This window comes from Candoia aspera, chromosome 4 (assembly GCF_035149785.1).
Source record: "Candoia aspera isolate rCanAsp1 chromosome 4, rCanAsp1.hap2, whole genome shotgun sequence".
NCBI classification, from domain to species: Eukaryota; Metazoa; Chordata; class Lepidosauria; order Squamata; family Boidae; genus Candoia; species Candoia aspera.
In genome coordinates, this window is record NC_086156.1 from 54,528,785 (window position 1) to 54,554,061 (window position 25,277).

A 25,277-nucleotide genomic window follows, 5' to 3' on the forward strand; every position below is an offset into this window, starting at 1 on the left:
CGACCAAAGTGAGAAAAGCATCTCTTCTATCTACAGGAAGAGGGCTTTATAGGTAAATATGTTTTTTATGATTTCAGCAAGTTATATACTCTTTGAGTTATTATACTCTTTGAGTTATAGACATTTTAGAAAAATGATGTTGCCAATTTTTTAAGAGAAGGAGAAGGAGGGCTACTTGAACCAAAATGTATGGATTGTATGAATCATGGCAGGCTTTATCCACTGAGAAGTAGCTATTGGACCTGCAGATATCATACAGCTGTGTTGTAAACAACGTAAAAGTATCAGCTATAGTGATTTGTTCATTTTTTAATTATAATTAATGAGGAGTCATGAAATTTATAATTTCTCACAAAGGGATTCTGATTCAAATGGAAGTCAAATCAGCAAGACTCCAAAGTGGTCCAAACCAAGCCAGATTGTTTTTCCAAATTTCAGAAAAGGATCCAAAATACATCAAAGTTCTGTGGCTAAATGAGCAACATTTACTGAGTGGTGATTGTTAAGTGCGGGCTAAATTTTCTGCACCCACTAATAGCATTAGAAGATGCTGGTCAGGATCACTGGTTTTAACCGTAAGATTCCTAAGTGAAGGTGTTGACTTTGGTCTATATTGACTTTATGATAAACACCACTAAAAGATCTCTGGAGCTAAATCAGAATGAGCATTATGTTTCCTATCCTTTTCTTGGAGGCCTGCAGGTAAAGGTAGACCTGCCAGCAGCCAAGAATGAATCATTACCACTGCCAGGGCCATTAAAACATGGTGGCAGCCATATAAAACATAAGTGGGAAGATCTTTTCAAGAAGACTTTTTCTCAGGGTCTTCACTTGTGAGCTATAAGAGGTTCCAAAAAAGAGTAGTAAAAAGAAAGTATAAACTTCAATCAATATAAACCAATTTGAGAAATCTGTGGATAGGATGTATAGCACAAAATGTCTGAAGAGGTTTGGTTTTCACTGTGCCTTGAATGTGAAAATATATCCTCCACACTAATTTTTGTCTGGAGTGGGAACTTATTTTGCCTACATATTGTTTTAAGCCATATAAAAAAATGATAATAACATAGTCCAGCCAATGTTGTAATTAGATTCTTCTGTAAATCTTATTGGTTTACATGTTTGACCTCAAGTAAATTCTGCCAAAAATATAAAAATTGGAGGCCAAGTACAACCTAAATCTTGCAACACAATATGTGTAAATGGTAGTGTCTTCTCTCCTTTACTAGATTTGGGTAGAAAAGTGGTTTGTAGAGGAGCTATGGCAATGGTTAACAAATGGAATTTAAGGCCATTTTTTTTTTCCTGGATGACCAACTGCAGGCTTAAAAGATGGTTTAACTCCCATCTTTAATTTAAGAAGTATTGATCTCAAAAGCATAAAATCTTTATATAATAATGCACTGTGTATGTATAAAGATACATACATTTTTGATAGAGTTCTGATAACTACTACAGGCACCCATGTAGGATTCTCTATTTTGGGCCTTCTTTGCTCAGTGCTGTGACCTTGCTAATTGACCACAGTATTTTTGTGTAATCCTGGAGGTATTTTGTTTCAGTGGCAGCCTAGTTACTTCCTCCCTTGTTCGTCCTGGAAATATTCTTGTTGGTTCTGCTGCTTTCTCACCTGGAAGAATAGCTTAATTCTGAAACTAAAGAATAAAAACAGGAACAAGGTTATTCAATGATGGCTGCAGGTGTTGATAAATGCTTCTAGCTGCAAGACTGTGGTGTCATGCCAACCCCACAGCTTTCAGTGGGACTTCCTATATAGAAAAAATGATGTCTTGACAGCTGGGCAGCTTCCCTCTCAAACCAATATTGAGATATTTTTTGCAAAACGTTCAGACAAATGCAAACATGTATTGAAAACATCACTAGGATGGCAACTAATTTTTCTTCTTTCTGTGTGGAGCAGAGGGAATTCTCATAATTCCCCAACTGAATATTTTTCCATATGCAGTTGATCAGAGCGCTGGTTGACTCAGGTGTTCCCTCCATGATTTCTTCCTTTTAGGAAGAAATATTATTGTTAAAGACTTTGATGTCAGGTTAAACTATATTCCTAAAATACGAAATTTGTCATCTCATGAATTGCCTTGGCTCTATTAAGCATGGGACACAGCAAAGAGGATAACTCTGTAAATGGAAAGAAACTTTTTCTCCTGACTTTAAGGAATGGATTCAGGATATAAGCTTTTGACAAGCCTTTGTCTTCTAACAATGAGAAGATGAAGCAGTATATTTCTGTTGTATATGGTCTTTGTTGTTGTTTATTCGTTCAGTCGCTTCCGACTGTTCATGACTTCAAGGACCAACCCCCGTCAGAGCTTCCTGTCGGTCATCAACACCCCCAGTTCCCCCGAGGATGAGTCCGTCACCTCTAGAATATCATCCATCCATCTTGCCCTTGGTCGGCCCCTCTTCCTTTTGCCCCCCACTCTCCCTAGCATCAGCATCTTCTGTACATTTAATGGAAAGCTTAAAGATTGAATTAATGTTATATTGCTGTCAACAGATATTACACTGATCTTTTCTCTTCTTTTTTCGTTTTATTTTTTGTCATATTTTTGTATTTTGATCACCATAATATATCTACTTGTTTTTCTTTACTGTATAATCATCATTTATCTGTTTTGTTTTCCCTGTGGTGCTGTAAAGTTTTGTATTTTACAATTTTTTTAAAAAATCCATAAAGAACATCAAAACACTTTGAAGCAAATGGGAAAAGAGCAATTTGGAAGTAAAAATGGGGCTTTTTGGGTTCTTCCTAACATAGCAATAGAGGCATATATAAAAATGAATGGGTTTGCTCTTTTATTGCTGCTTTTTAAAAATGAAACTGTCATCACTAGAGATATTATCCTGCTTTACAATTTCTTGGCTCACAAATGTACACATCTGAATCTTAATGCGCAGTGTAAAAACATGAACTTTGGAACCCCTGAGTTCTTTTCTGATTTGCATTTTAAGTTAGGTGGGAACCCCACTTCCCAGGATTTTCCCACCTACCTAGCTGATACTGTCTCAGTGAGAGTTGCTGCAATAGCCAGTCCTGATAAATGGAGACAGAGAGAAAAAGAGACAAGGAAGGAAGGCATTCAGAGTCTTTTTCTCCATCTTCTATTCTTTTCTGATTCCTTCTGTCTCCCTTTCCCTGTCCCTGGTATGGGAAGGCTGGTAGGTGTAATTTTCCCATAGTTCTTGAAGATGTCAACTAGCCTTGGAAAAAAATGTGTTTCTTGGTGCCAGAGAATGGGAAACGCAAACGAAAGACAAAGAGGACACATGGGAAAGAGACATGGATACCACTTACTCCTGAAAAAGAGTAACTAGATTAAGGATTAGCCAGGGAATCAAAAGCAAGGTATCAATTTTGAGCAAATGTAGTTTTTTTTTTTTCTGAATATTTTTCAGTTCTGTTATACTTGGTGATTCTAATGCAAACTAAGCATGTGGGGAGTTAATGCTAGTTTTCATCATGTAAAACATTATTTACTGAAAAGTTTGGGGAAAACATTATCAAATATTTCATATTTTAGGAAATCACAATGAATCTTGAAAATGCCCTGATTCTCACTGTGCAATGGTCTAGAGAATTCACAGCAGACAAGCTAAACTCTTCAGGTGCTCAGCACTTTTATTATTAACAATCCTAATCTACACATACAAATAATTCGCAAGCACAGAATAATTTGGACTGTACAATTTAGAAATGCACATGGACAATATTCCTTCATGCACAAGGTCTCCTTCAGTATAGAAAAGAGCATGTCACAGGGAAAGGATTTTAGCCTTGATGTGCTAGTTTTCCATGGGAAGAGAGATTTGGAGGGAATAAAGACATGGACTCACTCTCCACCTGGAGTTGTGTCCCCCACCTGGATTCTGAAATGGTGCAGTCCAGATAGGCTGTACCACACATAATCTTTCTGCAAGTGCAGAGTGGCAATAAGAATAAAATGTATGTCAAGTATTTCCTTAGGAAGGAATGTTACTTCTAATCTAAAGCTATTTCTATCCACTGCCTATACCACAATACTTGGAACATATCAGATTATTTTTTTTTGCTGATTACTACATGGACCAAGTACTGGCCATTTTCACCAAAGTGAATATACACAAATGAGTCCAGCTTCTTTTCCTCCTTTGCAAAAAACAACAACCTCAAAGCAAAATAGGCATTTGTTCCTTAGTTTCTCCCTGTTTCACACTACATCCTTTTAAAATAACTATCCTGTGCAGGGTTCACAGAGTTTTGGACATACAAGTGTAGACCAGCTGTGGCTAATTCTGCATGGATAAAATTGCCAAAATCTTTACATTTTTATTATCCCTTCCTCTCACATTCCTTGCCCCGAAGGTGAGGTGGAGGAGAGGAGAGGAAAGCATTATCTTAAAAGCCAGTGGTTTCACAATCCATAAACAGTGTGGTGTAAAGGTGTAGATGACATGTCTGATACAGAAGGCAATATAGTATCATTTCACTCAATGTTGGTTGGTTGAACAAACTTCATTTTCCCTATACCAATATAGGCAAGGCTCCTTAAAGCTGCAAACCCAATACCAGAGGCCAAAAGGCACTTGAAGTCTCACACAGCCTTTTATTGTCACTCTTGTTTCTTTAACTGCCTTTGTATTTCTTCTTCCTCCTCCTTCCAAGAGGTCTCTTCTTTCCCATTCGTTTTTCATTTCAGTCCACGAAGTGCTGCTTTAAACTTCCAAAGATGACTTACTGCTCACAGAAATTCATTCTTCTCCCAGATTCCCTTGATACCAACAAAACTATACAAAGAAAGCAGACAATAAGTGTGATTCTATTCTATAGTTTAGGTTTTGTTAAAGGGATAGTTGTATATAAAATGATGGGAGCAACTTAGGTTTTCTAAAAATATGACAACAGATATACTGAGTTGTTTACTAAGTTGCTTTGAAATCAAGAGGGCTGTCACATGCTGTGAAGATTTTCCTTACTTTCTGTAGAGAGTAAGGAAGATGATGCCATAATGGTACAACCAATGTACTAGACTGATTTGGAAATCAATATCCAAGATATGCTGCTTAAGATAACTCCTGGCATTTTCAAACCCTAATGGGTACCACTATTTACTCAAAGCACTACATTGCAAAACTCAAAACTTTGAAACAACAGTTAAACAGAATTCAGAAGCACAAGCAGGAAATTTTGATGCAATGTGTCAATGCTAGGCCTCATACCTCACAAGCCACTCAAGAGGCAATTGTAAAGTTGGATTTTACTGCCTTACGCCATCCATCATATAGTCCAAACTTGGTGCCACGTGACTCCCACCTTTTCTCAAAATTGAAGGAACACCTTCCTCAGCATGTTTGATTCAAATGAATAGGTGGAAAGGACTGTCAAAAGACAAAGTGTGAAGTTCTTTATAAAGGCTTAATATTGTCCATTCTTGTTAGAGGTGTGTAGCAAATGGTGGTGATTATGAAGCGAAATAAATACAGGTAACAAAAGAGCTCATTTGAAGTATTATTTTCCTGTATCTTTTATTAAAATATCCTTATTTAAACTAAAGTTATGGAGGTGGAGGCATTACTTGTAATTCAACCCTTGTAATTCTACTCTTCATTCTTTCATGACTTTTAGGAAATAGTAATTGTATATATACACAGGCCCGCAACTAGGGTCTCTGTCACCTGGGGCAAACATGGATTCCGTGCCCATTTTGGCGCCCCCCCCCAGCACTCATTTTGGCGCCTCCCCCAATGCTCATTTTGGGGCCTCCCCAGCGTGGCGCCCGGGGCACATGCCCCACTTGCCCCTCCCTAGTTGCGGCCCTGTATATACACATCACCATTTCCTAAGAAAGAGAGAGATTCCTGATACACACACTCACACATGACATACAGTATATAAATCCCAAGTGAATAAATAAGCAGATGCATCCTAAAATGAAATAGTAACAATAAAATGACAGAGGAGGCAAGAATCATAAAGCAGCAAAACCAGATTGTTTGATCAATCGATTATGTGCCATCAGAGAAGTCACTAGCACCCATGTTCCAGTTGCTTCTTAAAAATAAATTTGATCCTGTATTATTCTGTCCTAAGAGTCCTAAGCTTCCTGAAAATATGTGTATTATCTGGTAGATATTCTTAGTATCCAAAGTTCTGTAGGAGCTGCATGGGGATTTTAATTTCATATTACTTTCTCCTGTTAAATGCTCACTGCTGGACTCCCAGAGTGTCATTTGAATGTTAAAAAGATTAAATCTGCCTTTCAAAATCCATTTAAAGAACCCTATTAATTTCAGCATCTTATCTCCTGATGTGCAATCAGTGAATCAATATGGTTAACTAAATACATTTTGATTGCACAAGTGGTATTTTCCCACCCCTGTCCCACGCACAATGTAGTTTTCATAAGAATATTTTTAAACCTTTTTATCTGAGTCATCATTAATTAGTTATAATATACTGTAGATGTGACACCAGAAGTCATAAAAAAGAAAGGTGGAAGGAGGAAGAAGCTGTTGAGATTGCCATATTTAATAAGGAATATTTTTAGCCTCAGTAGGAAGGTAATACCTGTTGTTATCATTGCTCTTTTAAAAATAATCTTTATGATGATTCATTTAGAGTGCCTCAGTGAATTCTTCCAGAGTTCACTTCAGATTCTGGATGTGTGTAAATATTCTCTCTAATCTAAGATAGAAAGTGAAGTGTTTTAAAAATCAATTAAAAAATGAGGGTGCCATTTATGTCCCACAGAAGTCATTGGCCAAATTCCTGTTGTTATTTACAATTAGAATTACACTCAGTATTTCAAAAAACACCTTTTCTCTGTTTGTAATATATAAGGTTTTCATTAATCACCCTGTCCACATATTTAGTATTTAGCACTTTAAGTGCAATCTTATCAACCCCTGTCCCTACCCATGCACCACACAAATAATATTTGTGGCTGACAGGGATTAGAATCTGGCAGAGGCAGCCTACCTTTTCAAAAGGTAGGGCTCTTAATGAATGGGCATGATTCTATCATGGGGGAGGATCCTACAGAAAGTGTCTAGTTACAACAGGGATGCAAGCATCAACCCCTCAAACCAGCTGTTCTGATGGTGTCTGGAGAGGCATAATTCTTCATAATGTTGAATATCTGAAACCTGAAGAGATGTATTTAGTCCTTCTGTATTAAAAGCTGGGGGGGGGGGAGCACGATTGGCTGGATTTAAGAGGTACCCAGTGCCTCTTTGAGGATGGAAGAGATACTGTCAGCCTTGAAGGAGGTGATGGAATACCTTTCTTGAAGAAGCCATCTCTTAATCCAGCCATATTGGACAGCCTTCACTTAGTTTCCAACCTCCCCTTTTTAGGTAAGGTTGTGGAGAGGATGATGGGGAACACCTACAGAATATCCTAGAAAAGAAACTTATGAGTTGGATTCCTTTGACTCAGAATTTATGCCCAGACAAGGAACAAAAACACTATGGGTTGCTCTGATGGATAACATTCAAGACTTAGTTGGGAAAAGTGTCCCCCTCCTGATCCTTAGCATCATTCAGCATTGACCTAGTTCCCTTCTGGACCACATTGTGAGGCTTGGGAGTTGAAGGTACCATTTTATAGTACTTCAGTTGATAGTCATGGAGGAAGCTGTCAGGGAGTGGATGGGGAAAAACAAGCTCAGAGAAAAGTTTGACTAGATGGAGCTCCTGTTCATCCAGTGACATTTTGGCCTCCCCGAAATATCAGTTCCAGTTGTGGATCTAGGCTCCATTTCTGCTTGCCCTGAATGGGAAGGTTTGTGAATTAACAATCTTCTTGGACTCACTGCTCCTGAAGCAGCAGTGGGCTTTTGCTCAGCTTCAGCTGGTGCACCAGTTACAGCCTATGGACCAGTAGGCATTAGTGATAGTGACTCAAACTCTTATCACACAGTTAGACTACTACAAGAATATCTGTGTGGGGTTGTCTTAAAAGATTACTCAGAAGCTACAGATAGTATACCACACAGCAGCCAAATTACTTATGGTAGATCCTGCCACTGCAGAATAATACCTATTTTAGGGTTGCTAAGCTGGCTACTATTAGGCTTCGGCACCCAATTCAAAGGGTTGGTTATTACCTTTAAATCTCTATATGGAATAGGAAGCTTTTTAAACCTTCCTTTTTAATCAATCCTTTATGCTTTTGAAGCCCAGTGGAGAAGAAGGATGCCCATGCTTTTATTTATTTCTCTATTCATTGTTTGATGCTGTTTATTGTATTTTAATATTGCTGTTCAGATTCTTGAATAGTGCCCAGCTCTGTCAAATTGGGCAGTATAATAATTATGTTAATAAATAATGTTGGACTCTATGGCAGTCTGAACCTAATGGAGGAAAATGCCCTCTGCTTAATTTAAAGAAAACCAAAAACCTGTTCTAGAATGAAAGTATCTATATTCTACTTTCATCTGACTTTTTGGCCAGTGCAGACAGCAGGGCTATGGATGACATTCAGCCTGTTGCTTTCCTATAGCCTAAATTAGCTGTTCTACTACAGCTACTAATTTGTAAAATGGCAACTCAACAGAGTGTGATGACTGGAATACTCAACTTCCCGTTAAATCCGACTCATAAGTAATTACTTAGAATTCTCTTTAATGGTGTGTAGCATTCAGTACAGAAGAAAAAGTTGCGAATGGAAAAACCCACACTTTTCCCCATTAAACATCTTCAGTGACTTCAAATTCCCCCCCACTCCCCATCTCAGGTATGCACCACTCCCTCTCTTGCCAGTTAGTGTAAGCATATACAGCTGTCTCCAATGCCCCTTGCAAATGACCTTGGCAGTCCAAGATAGTCCAAACAAAATGATTTCACACTCCAACGATGTTCCCCCCTCCCTTTCCTTCAAATTGCAAGAAGACACGTGTTGACTGAAAAATGCATGCGAGTCCAATCAAGTGTTCTGAGAACATTTGATCTGGGAGCATGACACAGAGTTCAATCTTCCTGTCCATCAACTATCTACTAAAAGCCCAGTTTTTGGAACTGCAATTGTGCATTTCTTGGGTAAGGCTACATTAACAGAATCTTGCAAGTCTGGAAGTATAATTCTCCCACTGTCTCTTTTACAGCCTGAGAACTTAGGAAGGGTCGCTTCTGAGTCCCTTGTCCCTCCCACTATCAGCTGTGATATATGCTCCCTCTTACCTGCCATTCCCTAGGCAGCATCTCTGGGCCCAGTCTCCCAAGGTCATTCCCACATATCATTACAATAAAAGACACATGTAAGTTAAGCACCCCTTTTTTCTCACTCACTAAAACTATCCTTTGCATCTGAAAGTAGCTTTCATCTAATAAAAATTGTTTGTTTGTCACATTAGGTCCTTCCTGAAAAGGGATATTAAACATACAATAGAGAATCAGCCATCTAACTGTCAATGCTTTTAACAATTTATATACATATACATTATTAAAAAAAATGAGTATACTTTAATATCCCTAACATACAATAGAGAATCAGCCATCTAATTGTCAATGCTTTTAACAATTTATATACATATACATTATTAAAAAATGAGTATACTTTTATTAAAACCCATATATTTCTATATGTAAATTTGGCAAGTTTGTAAAATACATTAATTTAATTTAAAGTGTAGGCATAAGCAAATATGTTCCCAATCACTGGCCATAGGCCCCCGAAATACAAAAATAAATTCTCCTATCAGTCCTGTCACCACATTCTAATTCAGCCAATTTGCCTCTGTAAAATTAACCAGATTAATGTATAACAATGATAAATGTTTTAATACTATAGCATGATATCAAACAAAGTTTCTCAGAGATAGTTGTGATATATTGTTAAGGAAACAAACATACAAGACAATAGAAAGGCATTTTTCATGGTTTGCAGCTGATCAAAAATAAGATATTATCAGAGATGAGTGAGAATTTCCTTTGGTTTGTGTTTTAATCCAAATTACCTAATTCACATTTCCTATTGGCAAAACAAAATGCAGCTATACATCTTCAGCACTGGTTGTGCTGACATGTCTTAGTTACATCCTATTTGAACTACTCTAATGCACTCCACATGGACTATTGTAATGCAGTTCAAAAGGCAGTTGGAAGCTTCTCTTAGTCCAGAATTGAATGGGCAAACAAATGACCCGGTCACTTCCTTGGAGCATTTAACTCAGTTATTGGAGCATTTAACTCAGTTTAAAACAGCTCCGCCTGCTACAGGCTGTTCCTGAGCACAGTTCAGAAGTTCTGGTTATGACATTTTCTCATGCAAAAGGAGATTTCTTTGTTTTTCTTTTTCACACTGTGGGTGTTTGATATATTTTTTAGTTCTTTTGGTGACATTTTTGAATTTCCTTTTTTTAATGGGGTAGATATGAAGAAAGCCAGTTTGGTGAAGTGGTTAAGGCACCAGGCTAGAAACTGGGAGACTATGAATTATAGTCCCTCCTTAGGCACAAAGCCAACCAGGCGATCTTAGGCCAGTCACTGTCTCTCAGCCCTAGGCAGGAGGCAAGGGCGAAACAGTTCTCAAAAACCTTGCCAAGAAAACTGGAGGGACTAGTCCAGACAGTTGCCAGGAGTCAAAAACTGACTAAAGGCACACACACAAACACACAAACGTTGGTTTTCTGTTACATATGCTTTCATTCCGAAGCCTTCCTGGACTTACAATCTGAGAAACTTCCATGGGAGGAATTTTCTTCTGATGGCTTTCTTTGAGATTGAATTGACTTGTAGGAAGTCAGGAAGGCTGCAAACCATTGTAGAGGTGATAGCACAATGAAAGACAGGACATTCACACCTGCTTTTTGGCTGCTTTATAACTAAGTGTGAGAACACCATACTCTACTTCTGAGCATTTTCCTTCTTCTTTGAGAGACAGTTGGAAAAAAAAAATCTTTCTCACCAATTGATTAAGAACTGGCAGAAAAAAAAATGCAGGATAAAGTTTCTGTACAACTTAATTATAGTCCTCCATACAAGTAAGTCTGGGCTTTGAAATGCATCACCACTGGAAATGATGGGAGCGCAAGGAAAGGTCTTCTTGATTGATGAACTGGGCTCTGAGTAATTAGATGCAGTCTTCTTTATCGAGTAAAAATACATTGCTATCAACTTTGAGTATCATTCTTTAATAAAACACTGGATAGTGTATAAATGCCATTGTTGCAATAAATAATCAGTCCAGATGTCATTTTGTCATCTTTTTTGGCAGGGATATGATGTTTAGTGCCTGGTTAGGATGCCACAGGTCATCCTGTTATACTAAGAGGAATATTTCTTTGCAGGAGGATGTTTTTCAATCTCATGCGACACTCTGGACACTCTGGAAGACAGGAACTTCCAAGTCAAATTTCAGGAGTACAGGTAACCTGCTGGTTACCTCAAGAGGTTTAGGCCCATCCCCAGCAGTCTTAAAAGGACAATATTTTTTTCCCATTTTTAAAATGCATACAGCCAGTTCAAGATTCTCTCTTTTATCAACCAAGAATTAGTTGGTGACTGAATATAAAGTACGAAGTAATTATAGCAAGAGTTGCTTAGAATCCAGTCTGCACTGCCCTTCCCAACCTCCATGGTTCTTTGTCCATTCCCACTGACAGTAGGAGATGCAGGCAGGCCAAGAACAGAGAGGTAAGGGGAATGAAAAATGCTATTACCCGCTCTTCTACTAGGTTGGGAAATAAATGTTACAGTACGTAATAGATCTTTTGGTTACAAACACAAAGAAAGGGGACAATTCTAGCCTTGTATGGTTCTAAAGTTGTGGCAGTTCAGTGCTCTGTTTTTATAACTTGGCATTTCAGCTGAACTGCTTTTTTAAAATTGTTGTTAAATGCTCTGCTGGATTTTTTCTTTGTTTGATTTGATTTGATTTCCTGATATTATTTTAGTAGTACAAGATATGATGATTGTGGTGGTGGCTGAATGGCTGAATGGCTTTAAGTGAAATATGGAGCTATTACCAGATAAGGAATATTTAAGAAGCTAAGGAGATCCTTCTTATGCAGAAGTATTATGCTTCTGCATATTGCATGCTTGCAACAAATAAAAAATATTTCACTTTGATGTCCTGCTTCCAGAGATACCTGGGTAACTTCCATTAGAGTTTAGAATACCAGCCTACTGTATATGAAGCTTAATTTAATCCAACAAGATTGATTTATTCCATAATATGTCTTTTTATTTTTACATTTATTATACAGATTCTTTAGTTAGCAGCTGATAGGATACCATACGTTCTTGAAATTAAGTGTAAGGACATTCCTTATTTCTGCTATTCAGAAATAAGGGCCATCACTTATGCATCCAAAGAGAAAACTCAGGGAAGATCAGGAAACATCCAATATTTGCATAATTATTAAAATCATCAGGGAAATAATTGAGTGGGGGAAAACTCCTAATAAATTCCGCATGAGAACCGAATGTGCTCAGTGCCTCTAAAATGTTGGGAAAGTTCTGCAGGAAGTGTGTTTGATCCATTTTAATCTACAATAGTTCATCATGTCAAGCTTTATACATTATATATATATATACACACACACACACATTAAATTCGAGTATAAGTTTGGATGGTTTGAATGCTATTGATAGTTTGGAAAAAAAAAACAACAGTTCTATGACCAACATGGCTGTTCTTGTGCTAGAGCTTCAACAAGTAGACCATTTTCTGGTCAGCCATATTTGGACTAATACTTCCTACAAATACGACACAGCAGTTCTTGTGATACTTGCATGATAATCCTCTCACTGTTTTTGGTTATCTTTGTAAGGCAGACAGCTGCCAAATACTGCTAACATTTCCAGACTTTGGGGAAAAAATGCATCCTCACTCCAGATTTCATATGCATTGAATCCTTTCATGTGATCAACTCTTCTGATGTTCTCAAGCTCTTGTGACATCTGTTGGGTGACTGCAGCTTTTTGCTAGTGACTCCCACCCATTAATCATCATGAACTAAATGTACCATTCTATAAATTAAAATCAGGCCTCCTGAGTTGAAGCATCAGTAAAATTTCTTTTAAAACTTCGGATTGTGAACCAAGATTTTGACAATGCTAAGAGGAGACTGAAACTACAAAATCTGAATACACGGTATAATTCAGTTTGCCTTGTATAGTGCTTTTCCCTCTCTTTAGGTAAAAAGTGTAGTTAATAGAAAACTAACCACGCAAAACTAATCATTTTAAGTAATAAAACATAATTAAAACGGGAATGACTGGTCACTTTCACTATATTATGTTTTCCTCTGTAGAACTATGATGTTCAAACCAATGGAGACTCACTGCATATCATTGCATAATATCAGGACCAGTGGAGTATAATTACAATATAATAAAAATTACAACAGATCTTTGTTACGTATGCAATATTGTTTCAGGCTGCAGGTGGGAATTCACATGATCATATGCTGTTCTAGAGTTCTAGTTCAGTCAGCTTGATGACAACCCAGTTTGCTGCCTTTTTGATGGAAAAACATTAGTTTATATGAAACTGTACTTAGAGTGTTTTCCGTCACAGATACAGGTGGCTTATGAAAATTAGACCTCTATACAATTTGAAGCACATGCATACACTTTTCAATCAAATCCTTCCTTTGCTTTTTCAGTGCTCAATGTGTAATTTGAGTATTCTACACAAAGGTTTGTTCATGGCCTGGTTAAATAATTCCTCTATCACTCTCACACACAAAAGCCAGCCCCTTTCAAAAAGAAGCAGCACTTAGCAGCTAGGCCTTTTTATGGTTGAATGTTCACATACAGTTTGAATGTTCAATGTGACACACTTGGTTCATATTACCATCTGGCACTTACTTCAAACTTATAAAGCAGCTCATGGACTGAGAATAAACCCTATATTTCTTGGAAAAATCTACAGTTAATGTATGATTTTTTCTGACCAGACACACACACACACACACATTAACATATTCTCAATTAATTAAGAAGAACCATTTCAAAGGTAACTTATTTGGGAAAAGAAAAATCCATTTTCCTTTTAGATAAATGTATAAAATCTTTAACTTTACTTGAAAGAACAAACTCCCAGGTACAATATATAAAGACGTAGTTTTGAGAAGCACTATGAAGGCTTTTAAGAAAAGGATTTCCATGAAGAGCTTTTCCTTCTTAGATTAGAGCATCCCCACTTTTAGAAGCTGTTCTGAAAGCCAAACTCTGTGTCCCTCACTCAACTTCAAATGCCCTTGTTCAGCTGGAGCTTGGCTGCATTTCTCTTGGGGCCCACCTGAGACTATGCAGTCTCAGGCTTTGACTGAAACAAATCCCTTGTGTTGAATCTCTGTTTCATCTCACCCTGAGGAAGCAAAGAGTCTGGTCTGGCATATTATGGCCCCTCACTCCAGGCTATATCATCTTTCGGCCTAGATAAAGCCTCAATGAAACTTAAACAGAGGATTTGAGATTTAGATCTACAAAATAACAGGGCTCAAATCAGTCATCCCTATTATGGTGCAATTGCAGGTTCTCCATTGACAATTCCTAGTTGCTTCTGTAACATCATATATGTTTCAAATAGAAGACTTTTACCCTTTGTTCAGTTTGGCACTCTTATCTATTATGGAAACTATAGGCAAATATGCTAGTCTCCTATACAACTCTTATATGTGTTTCTGCTCAGATAACAGAGATCAAATCAGTAATCCACATATTGCTACGCTGCCTGTTGTACAATCCATGTTACCTGGCACTCATAAACCTGATTATCAGAAATTGTACTCATCTTTCTGATGAAGAAATTACAGTCTTCCTTCTGAAAGACCTAGCTTGGACAACCACTATAAAGCTTGCCAGGTTTCTAGCAATAGCTATGGCTTGCAGAAGCCTGGTGATACCCTGTTCTTGTTATTATTTCAGGTTTTTTTGTTTGTTTCCTGTATTTTAAATTTTGTATTTGTATTTTATTGAGGTGTTTGTATTTTAATTTTTTATTTGTGTTTTGTTGGTCTGGAACAATAAATAAAATGAATGAAATGAATGATTAGAGTATTTTTTCATTATTATATGTTGGGACAGCAATTTTCACAGTATTTACAGTTTTGATTCAGTCAAAATCATATCACAGCAGTTCTAATTTACACCCGTGTGAAGGGAAAAAACCCTCAGCCATTAGTTCTATGTGCCCAAACTTAAAGAAACAATCCCTCCATATTGCAAAAGAAATTACTTTTGAAACTGAGGTGAACCTTTAAAGTTGTTTGTGATACAGGAGGATCAGAAGAGACGGAGGGCTGAATCACACTGGGCTATAGTTTCTGACTACTGAATTCAATCAAAACCTTGATTTTTTTTGTTTTAATTCTTGGCAAATGCCATTTGTTTCTAAACATGTTTGTGTTGCTTGCCTTCCTCAGTGCAATGCTTCCTTTATAAACCTATTTGTCCCTTCTTGACCATTTATGTGAAAGAGGAAGCAAGACATGCAGAAGTGGTTAATGCAACGCTGCAAAGATAGACAGATACAAATATTCTTCTGTTTCTGCTGGAAATGGCAGCAACGTTAATTAATAAAAGAGGGGAAGTCACTGCTGCTTTGCATGAAAATTTGTGGGATGAATGCCCATTGTTAAATTAAGATCATTCCCATTCCCTTTTGAGCATTTTTTTTCCGCTGGAGTTCTTGCTTCAGCTTTTGCGGATGGATGTCAGCCAGCTTCAAGATTTACAATCTTCAAAAGCTGCTTCTGCCAACATGTGGATCTTGTCAAGGTGTTCAGTGGTGTTTAAGGAGCTTTAGAAATAAATCCTGTCTTCTACACAAGTTCATTTCCCTCTATTCCCTCCCTCCCAGTCTTAATTTGGCTATGGCCTTGGCTTCTTTGTTCTTTCATGACTAATATTGCCATCTGTGACCATTACATATTGACACAGCAATGTAACATATGAAGCACAGGAAAACCCAGAGAGCTTTTACTCATCTTAGCATTTGTTGCTTAAAGCTATAGTCCTTTTTGCAGTCACCTGAAGCCCTCCCAGGCTTCTTCAGTTCTCTAACATGCTACCATCAATCAACGCCTTTTGTTGTTGCTGTGAATTTGAAACCGAAGGCCCTTTTTGCAGAGGTAAACAATTCCACTGGCACTGTATGAATAGCTGCAGTCCTATTCTTTACCTCTTATTCTTCAAACAAAGAAGAAAAAAAGAAAGAGTTTGACATTTAACTTAGCTGCTGTTAGTAGCAGATATATCTGTGATCAGCCCAAATCTATTTTTGAGATGAAATCTCACAGAGGACACTAGCTGAACCACTCCCAAAACTGAACTATGACAGCTGCCTTCAGGAACTGGATTCTAGTCCAGCAGCAGTTCAACAGCCAGAGAGGATTATAAACAAGTCTCAGTTTGAGTCCATTTCTGTGCTTAAGGAATATGTAGGGTGGAGGAAGGGCTAGAGCAGGTGCAAGAAAAACATGTTCTGACTAAATATATTTTGAAGCTGATGTGATGCAAGGTGGAGGTTTGAAATCTCTGTGGAGATCTTGCATGTTTCCATTTTACACCACAGCATAGACAAAGACAAACTGTTTCGACATGACAATCAAGAGTTGCAGCCCTTGATACTCCATATTGTATCAATTTGTGGGGTCAACTGAATCCTTTATTCGTTTAAAACCCAAGTAGCAGAAATTAGACTATAACAGGATGGTCAACTGATTGATGGGGGTGGAGGAATATTGCTCTGATACCCTGAACTCACTATAATATAAATGGTAGTCTGAAGAGAAAAGGAACAATTCTTACACTCTATGTTACCTCCATGTTGCCCGGAATGATTAAAAGCCAGCTGAAGGCTACATTACATAAAAGCAGCCTTCTCCAATATTGGTACCTTTGGATTACCCAGAATTCCCCAGAATTCTACCTGACTGTTGCTGAGAATTATGGGAATTGAAAGCCACATATCCAGTTGAGTGTCCTGTATTCCACCCTGGCAGATGAAAACTGAAGGGAAACTTGCCAACTGTCAGCAGTGACACAAGTGGGAATATTTGTGGGAAATGTTTGACACTCATTCCTGTTTGTACTCTTAGGGCAAGCATTAAGCAAGCCTCTTTCCCAACTAACTGGGGCGGGCTTTGCACCAAGCACTTGGGTCCCAACAACAGAGTACTAGCTCCATGCACTGACAACCCCAAAGTAGTTGCTGGACAGCACAGGAAGTAATAGGCCTGGTTAGCAGGATTAGGAGCAGATGAAATAGCAATTGGTGGTCTTCACTGATGATCAGAGAAGAATGCCACTGCTACACTAAAAATCCACTGAGTAAATTATTAAATAAGTATCCATCACTGTACATGCACTGGTATATGCATGGTGCTTTTAACAACGCATATCTAGCCTTCGTATTTTGTTTGAAGAAACACCAGGATACACCCAATTACCTTCATTAAATGGTCATAGTTAATTATTTTGCTTGATTAGATGATGAGATTATTTTATTTTTTTCAAACCACCTCTTAACTTTATTTCTAAAAATAATGTCTATGAAGAAAGAAGGGGAAGAAGGCGGGGGTGCCACAAGTGAACCAGTAATGGCATGGCAAAAGCAAAAGAAAAGATGGATTTAATTGCAATTGAATCCAGCATTCTAAACAGGATGCTGAATAAACCTTTGCCTTGAGATCTGGCTTAAATCTATGCACAGTGGTGAGGTTGCTAGTATCATATCCTAGCTATGTGATACTGAATTATTTGGAAGTAACTACAGTTGACTGAAAATTGAAGTAACACTTGTTGGGGCAGTTAAGTTACCCTACTAGGAGCTGTTGTAGTTAGTGGTTAGTTAATAGGACAGGTCTCCTGTCCAGCCAGTAATTGAAAGAGCTTTTCTTACTCCTCTGGAGTAGTGCAGGAGTGGGGGACTTGTGGATCTCCCAGTATTCTCACTATTGACCATGCTGGCTGAGACTGCCAAGAATTCTAACTGAGCAACATCTGGAGGTACACAAGTTCTCCAACCCCTGCAACCCTGGCTCGAAGAATTTGAGCTTTCTGTATTATAAATCAAAGTCACTGAATTGCAGCTCCCCAATCAATAATCTACAGGCTGTTCTGTTTGCTGAATGTTTTAACAGTTCTTGTTTCATAACGGTTATCAGAATATATTAAAGGAGAGATCTTTTTAAATGCAGATTACTGGGGCAAAAAATATGGAATGGATTTATGCAAGCAGTAGATTTACACAAGCACAATAGATGATCCAGAACTAGAATAATTAGTATGGCATAATAACTTCCTTCAAAATGTACTCTCCTGTAGAACACTATTGCTCTTAATGTTAACTTTTGTACATACAAAATTCATTTTTCATAACAGTTCTGGTTGATATGAACATTGCTGGTATATAAAACTTTATAATTAGATCTCAAAGCTGAAAACATTGAGGAGTTATGAAATTTTAGGTTCATGACTAACATGAATAGCCTTATGAGGAGCCATGGGAGCATCTGCAGGGTCTCTGTGAAGATTACTGTAGGCACCAGTCAGATAAAGTTGCTTAAATTTGCTCGGAGTTGGAATCCAGCTGTACAGGCCCTGTGGAATAGACTGAGGCATAGTCTTGCCTAGTTATCTCGGATGAGTTCGAACCTGTTGGCCCCATTGAAGTGGACAGGATTCTCAGAGCTGTGACCTCAGCCACCTGTGTTTTAGATCCCTGACCCTCCTGGTTGATTAAGGTCTCTTGGGAGGTGGCTGGTGGTTGGGTCCATGCAGTGGTGAATGCTTCTCTGCAGGAGGGGGTGGTTCCATCTACCTTGAAATAATCATTTATCTGCCCACTCCTTAAGAGACCATCACTGGATCCAACAGATCTGGAAAATCTTCCTTGATGAGAAGGTGGTTGGCTTATAACTCCAGAAGAAGCAGATTATCTGCATCCTTTTCAATCAGGATTCAGGCCTGGTTATAGAACTGAGACAGCACTGATTGTGCCTGATGATCTCTGGCAGGCTTGAGGTGAGGATACTGCATCCACCCTGGCCCTACTTGATCTCTCAGTGGCTTTCAGTGCCATTAATCATGGCATTTTTCTGGGCCAGCTGAGGATATTGGGAGTCAGAGGCACAGTATTATGGTGATTCTTCTTTTTTTTCCAGGGCCGCTTCCAGTCGGTGTTGGTAGAGGGGGAGAGGTCAAGCCTGAGGCCACTGCTTTGTGGAGTGCTTCAGGGTTCTACCCTTTTCCCACTCCTAATTAACATCTACATGAAGCCATTGGGTGAGGCCACCTGATGGCATGGGGTGCGGTATCATCAGTATAACAATGCTGTCAAGGTCCTTTGCCAGTGCCTGGAAGATGTGAGGGTGTGGGTGGGGGAGAACAGGCTTCGGCTCACCCCGGCAAGGCTGAGTTACTGTGGGTTTTAAGCCCCCCTCCCCCATTCTAGAGATTCTCCATCTTTAACTCTGTATGGGGGTATACTTCCCCAGTCAGAACTTTGGGGTCCTCTTGCACTCTCAGCTCCTGCTGAAGGAGCAGGTGGCAGCTGTGGCCAGGAGGGCTTTTGCATAGGTTAATCTTATGCATCACTTGTGCCCATTCATGGACTAGGAGGCCTTGCTCAGGGTGACTCATGCCTTAGTCATTTCCCATTTGGATTACTGTAAAGGGCTCTACATGGGCTGCCTTTGAAGAGCACTCAGAAGCTGCAGCTGGTCCAGAATGCAGCAGCACAGGCAGTTTTTGGAGTTTGGTGTTATGTCCATGTGACATCGCTACTCCATAAACTGCACTGGAGGCTACTTGCAGGACAGCCTTTTCCTATTTTTTTCTGCTCACCACACCAGATCCAACAGAGAGGGCTTGCTCCAGATCTCTTCTGTTAAACAGTGTCATCTTGTTGGATCTTCTCAGCAGCAACACCTACCCTGGGGAACAGCATCCCTCTAAAGTTGGCCCTAACCTTGTTAGCGTTTCGCAAAGCACTGAAGGCCTGGCTGTTTCCCCAGGCATTTGGATCAGGTGGCTAGATGAGCTCTGTTGTTATCAAAGTGTTATTTTTTTAGTGTGAGTGAGATTATTGTTTATCCTTGGGTGTGGTGGTGGGTGGTTATGTGTGGTAGGTTTTGTGTTTAATCTTGTAAGCCACCCAGGGTCCCATGTGTGAGATGGGTGGCTTTATAAGTTATACAACTAAAGGATCTATGAGTTTTTTAGATGAATGAAGGAACTATGGAAGTGCTAACCTATCCTTCCGTACTTCAGTTGTATTCATTCAGGCTGGTTCACTGCCTAAAACAATGATACCAACAGTTGTTTGTATTGCATATGGTACAGTACAGTGCTACAGTGTTCCAGCTAAGGCCAAGGTTTTTCCATATTTCATCTCCCTGTTTCATAGATTGCCAACTTTATGAGCATTGAAAGTTTTGGGAGCAACTGTATGTTGTCTTCCTGGCCCATTTGTTGCCTTGCATGCACATGACACAACCTGCCCATTTGTATTTTGGATTTTGTGCCACTTTGGAGACATTTTTAAAGTTGGTTCTGCAACTAATTTATGCATTTGGGACTTGGTCTCTAAGTGAGATCTTTAGTACTTGCTTTTCAGTTGCATACTGTGTTACTCAAAGCTTCTCTGCTTCTGATTTTGTTAGGTTCTACACTTTGCAATGTCTCAATAGTTCACCAAAAAAATCTGAGGTTTGCTTTATTATTTTTATGATAAACAAGTTTGTTAATCTGAAAACCAGCAGGGTTTGTTTTATCAGGAGAAGCTTCTCACTATAATAAAATAACAACAGCTACAGTAAATTTCCTAGACTGTATCATCTATAATACCAAATGAATAGATAATGTTTTACACATGTATATGTTTAAATGTTTTGCATTCCATTTCCTCTTTTAATTAAAACAATAAACCACAAATGAGGACATATGGACTGCTCTCTGAAAGTATTGTTTTTTCTCCTAGATCAGCCTAAAAAAAATAAGATACACATATAAGAATGAATTATCCCAAAACCTATGCCAAAATATTCAATATCTGGGAAGAACAACTAACCAAGTAAGTTGATTCTAAATCATATAAGCAGGTACATACATACATTAATTCTTATGTCTCTCAAGTATAAGAAGAAAGAACTGATCAAATATTTCTGGAACTTCAGAATCCCTGTCAGACAACACAAATCATCATTTGGAATTATGAAGCTCATAACAGCAGTGAGACAAAGAGGATGGAACATCAGTAGCTGCATTCCAGAGCTGGTCATATTATCTGGCAGACCGAGGCCGTTGCACCTGATGGCAGATAAAGGGTGAGGTAGAAGGGACAACAGCAGTAACCTCTTGGTCATTCCCCACTGTGAGACTACAGAACTATATATTCCATCAAGTATATTAATCAGAACACACAGAATGTAAAACTTCAGGGAATTAAATAAAAAAGCCATTGCTTTTACCTCTTAAAACTTGCCCTACTTTATAATAGGCAAGTAAGACATGGGTGTTGTAGGTAATTCAAGCATCTATACTCTCTTTTTCTTCCCTTTTGGTAGAAGGTGAAGATTGGGATTCGGGGAGCAAACTAGCTAACTTGAGGTTAACTTATAGTTCCATTTTTCCTACAAGATCAACACATTGATATGACCTGCTTTAGGATACTTGAGAAGAGGTAACAATGTGCAGAGTTGGGGACATGCAGTGCAGCTTGATGTCAGGGAACATGTTTGAAATTTAGATTTTTGCCCTTCTTTAAGGAGGTAATTGAGAAATATATGAGTGTGAAAAAGAAAGTATGTTTATTTATTTAGAGAAAGTGTATGATGAAGTGCAGAGGCCTGAATTCGAGAACAAATATGGAGATGAATGTTGATTGCTGAATGTGTTAAGACCAGTATATGATGAAATAAGGCTTAGGTGGAAAAAAAAATGCTTAGTGAATGGTTTGTCACTGAGCAGTGAGTAAGCAAGACCTGTGTGATGTCCCTTTAGTTGTTCAGCATATTTGTGGATAAATGTATGAGGAATGCTTATGGTATATTAGAGATGTATTGGCCAAGTATGTGAATTTATTTGTGGTTTCATATTCAGATAACACAATATTTTTGACCGAATCCATATGACTTGCCCAGAATGTTCTATGATGCAACAAGGAGTATGGAACTGAAAATCGATATACTGTATATCCAAGACATATCTGCATTTTACAAGGAAAATGGAAATTGTAACTTATGCCCTAAATGATGAAAAAAAATGATCAAATAGACGAATTTGTATATTTTGGTATAACATTTACTGAAGATGGGAAATGGGGAAATTTTACAATATGCAGTTGCTGGTATAAAGGTAATAGTTATTATGTTGTGAGGCAGGAATTTTTGTTGAGAGAAGCAAAAATGGCTGCATATAAAAATGTGCTTCTACTCACCTTGTTATGTGGAAGTGAGAACTTTGTCAGGAAAAACAAAAATATTGGACTGTGATATTAAAGAACTGTGTAAAACAAAAAGAGCATCAAGGATGAAGAGTGCTTACTATTTCTTACTCCTTTTCTGCACTTTGCATAATGTTGCTTATCTTGAAAAGGAACAGTATGTTGGGTAAGAATATGGTTATATTTGTCATCTCATGCAATGTCAAATTATTTAGCTAGGAACAAATTTCTTTAACTACAGTTCTAACTCTTAGTTATGAATATGTATAGAAAAGTACATTCTATTGGAATCCGTACGATTTGTATCTTTTTTTCTTTTTCTTTAATCTTACTCTATGTTATTTTACATTTTCTTTTGTGAAAAACTTTAATAAAAATTTTATACATACAGTACATACATACATGTGTGAAATCAGTAAGATTTAATGTACAGTGTGGGATAGGGGCAATAAGTACAAGAGTTTGAAAGTTCTAAGGGGAGACCTGAATAAGTTACAACTCACACAACCGAGCAAGGCTAACAGGCCCTTTGTTCCTGTCAGCTGCTTGGAATGCAGAACCATGGAAAGGCAGAATGACTCATATGGCACGGTTTAATGAAGGCTTAATATGATGTTGTTAGTCCTGAAGGTGAGGGACTCCCATTGCTAACTGCATGAGGTAAGACCTGGCTTTCCCATAGTTAAAAACAGGCTGTGTGCAGTGTCCCAACCTGCTGGGTTATGTTTCTCATATTCCTACCTATTCAAAAATAATCTACTCAGGCTCAAATTGAGAAGATGTGTACACTGCCTTGAGCTGACCAAAAATAAAGGCAGGGTAAAGTTCAAAGAAATAAATAATCAAAGAACATACTTTTTTAATGAGCTCCCCCAAATCTTTTTCCAGCATTGCTTCAAGAAGAATATGGACTATATTTGTCTACATAGTCCTAGCTATGGAATCAGTGAACCCAAAGCTGTGGGGGAGGGGGAGCAGGACAGAAGAATTCGAATTAACCTGACATTTCTGAGGAAAGGCCAAAAGTGAAACAAATATAGCCAGGTCTCGTGAGCTTTCAGACAGTGGTCTATCTTGAGAAGTTGGCATATAGTTGGACTAGTTTCTTGGAATCACTTCATAGCTGCTGACCAAGAAAATTAGGCAGTATTCTAAACTATACATAACTAAACTCAGAGAAAAATACCCCTGACAAGTTCTGTGATACTACAGTTTATTCAAGCTAAAACAATATTAAACAATTACTTTAAACTATAATGAAACAATTACCGATGAACTGAGAAATTACAAACACGAACACAGTTTAGTATCAAGGGATTATGCAAGACATTAGCATATGTACCCTGTAGCTTGCTTAGGGAATAACTTTGACTCTGCATTGAAATATCTCAGAAAGATACATTTTTATGGCATGTACATACGTAAATAGCAAAATTGCCATTTTTAGGATAGGGCTTAAATCTCCTAGGATCATGAAGGATTGCGTAAATAATGTGGGCTCCCTTGATTGTTACCACACAAAAGAGCTACTCCAGTCATTCCAAATGTGTGGATCCAGAGGGCTTGACTAGCTGCCACAAACGTGTTGAGGGTTAACTAACAGGCACAACCCCATGCATATGCTGAACACATGGGATGATTTATATAAACACTCAAACTTCATTAACTGTTTCTGGGTTATCAGTTGCTATGTTTTCTTTAGACTAGTAAATTCTTCATTCTTACATTTGGTGTGATATAACACAAATAATTTTGGTCATAAGCCTTGGCATAAGATTATGCCTCAAGGGATGCTGGAGAATTTTATTGTCTAAATTGTTAAGCAAACAAACCTTTTGCTCATACACTTCTCCACATTTTCCATGCAGTTCTTGGCTAAAAAAGAAAAGCATACAAAATGTTTTGGGGAAAATAATGCCAAAATGCATATTTTAAGGGAAATGGAAATGAAATAAATTGGAAGGAATTATTGAACACATGTAAAACTGACATGGGCCAGAACGTGTGTGTGTGTGTGTGTGTGTATTTCAAAAGCAACATTTAAAAATAGATACAGGGAAATGCATAATGTGTTTATGTGTAGATACATACGTATATTTGTATATACACTTCCCAGTATCTATTTTAAATGTTGCTTTTGATTTTATTTTATCTTCAGTTTTTCTTTTGAATTCTTTATTGATGTGTGGACTTCAACTCCCAGAATTCCTCTGCCAACATATGCTGGGTTAGACCAACAAAGGGAAATGGCCAAATTGGTGTGGGGGGGGGGGGGCAGCTTATTAGTTTCACACCTTGTTGTATTCAGAATGTGTTTACTCCTGGTGCAAAATGCAATAAACTCTGAATTTTCCAAGTCTGATAAGCAAGCCCACCACACAACGAAATGAGTGTTTGTCTACTGTAGTAAAGCAAACCACAGAGATGTGTAGTTATTAAATAGGAATTCTACAAATGATCAAAATTCTCCACAGGATTTTAGTTTGACATTACAAAAATTTTCTTTTATTACAGAGCCATTCTTGCTTTTAGTTGTGACCTTCTTGGAGCTGTGCTATGTTTTGCTTTGGTATCAGAAATAATGTCATTTGAATTATTCATTTATTTTTGTTTGTGTTAATTGACTAAAAAGGTAATTGCTTCCCCATAACCATCCTTTTGTATTGCTAAGATACTGGGAAAATATAAATAGGTTAGATTTTCCCACTTTTTCAGCCACAGAAGGGACCATTTAGGGCATTAGGTCCAATCGTCTGCTCAGTGCAGGAATCTGAATTAAAGCATTCTTGACATATGGCTATCTGGCCTCTGTTTGAACACACCTAATGAAGAGGAGCTCACTATTTCCCTAACTAATGCATGGTGATTATTCTGGAAA

At 38.1% G+C, this 25,277-nt stretch overlaps 1 protein-coding gene across 1 annotated transcript in view; it reads left to right on the forward strand.

Annotated features, from left to right (window-relative positions):
- Nucleotides 1-23,034, forward strand: part of SUGCT (succinyl-CoA:glutarate-CoA transferase) — a 634,652-nt gene extending 611,618 nt beyond the window's left edge. The window contains exon 15 of the transcript XR_010067980.1: nt 23,022-23,034. The gene's annotated coding sequence lies outside the window, so the exon portion shown is untranslated. The remainder of the gene's footprint in view (nt 1-23,021) is intronic.
- The last annotated feature ends 2,243 nt before the right edge of the window (nt 23,035-25,277 follow it).